A 764-nucleotide genomic window follows, 5' to 3' on the forward strand; every position below is an offset into this window, starting at 1 on the left:
GCCTGGGTGAGGACAGAGGTTTTAAAAGCAGAGTGTATTCCCCCTGGGTCGGTCTCATACCTCCTTCCAGACGCTTTAATAAAACGACAAAAAAAATAGTAGGTCATTATGTAGACAGCTTTCAAAAACTCCCCCGGGGGGAGAAATGAGACATTTGGGAATATGTATTTGCCCGATGTTTGGCTGGCCCGGGAATAATTCCATTATTATAAAGAGAAGCAGTCACTCGTACTAGAGAACAGATTCTGAGAATTTGGCGCTGAGGGCTTCCGAAGACACTTCCTCATCCTGTCCTCGGAACAACCCGATCAAGCGGACATTCTCACCATTGCGGCCACTTTCCGGGTGCGAAAACTGAAGGTTTATAAAGATGAAGTGAGCTGAGCTCACACAGGCAGCGAGCAGAGGGTGGGTCTGAACCCAGGGAGCACCATCCCGAGCAGGACATCTTACCCGCATCTGCGGCCTTCCAAGGAATCACAGTTTCTTAGAAAATAAGTCTTCTTTATGTATGTGCGTGCGTGCAAGTCGTTTCAGTCGTGTCCGACTCTTTGCGACCCCATGGACTGTAGCCCACCAGGATCCTCTGTCCAGTCCATGGAATTCTCCAGGCAAGAAAACTCCTGAATGGGTTGCTATATATAAATAGAGGGGCTTCCCCGGTGGCTCAGCCGTAAAGAATCTGCCTGCAATGCAGGAGCTACAGGAGACACAGGTTCGATCCCTGGGTCAGGAAGATCCCCTGGAGGAGGGCATAGCAACCC

This window comes from Bison bison, unplaced genomic scaffold, assembly GCF_000754665.1.
Source record: "Bison bison bison isolate TAMUID 2011002044 unplaced genomic scaffold, Bison_UMD1.0 scf7180017864349, whole genome shotgun sequence".
NCBI classification, from domain to species: domain Eukaryota; kingdom Metazoa; phylum Chordata; class Mammalia; order Artiodactyla; family Bovidae; genus Bison; species Bison bison.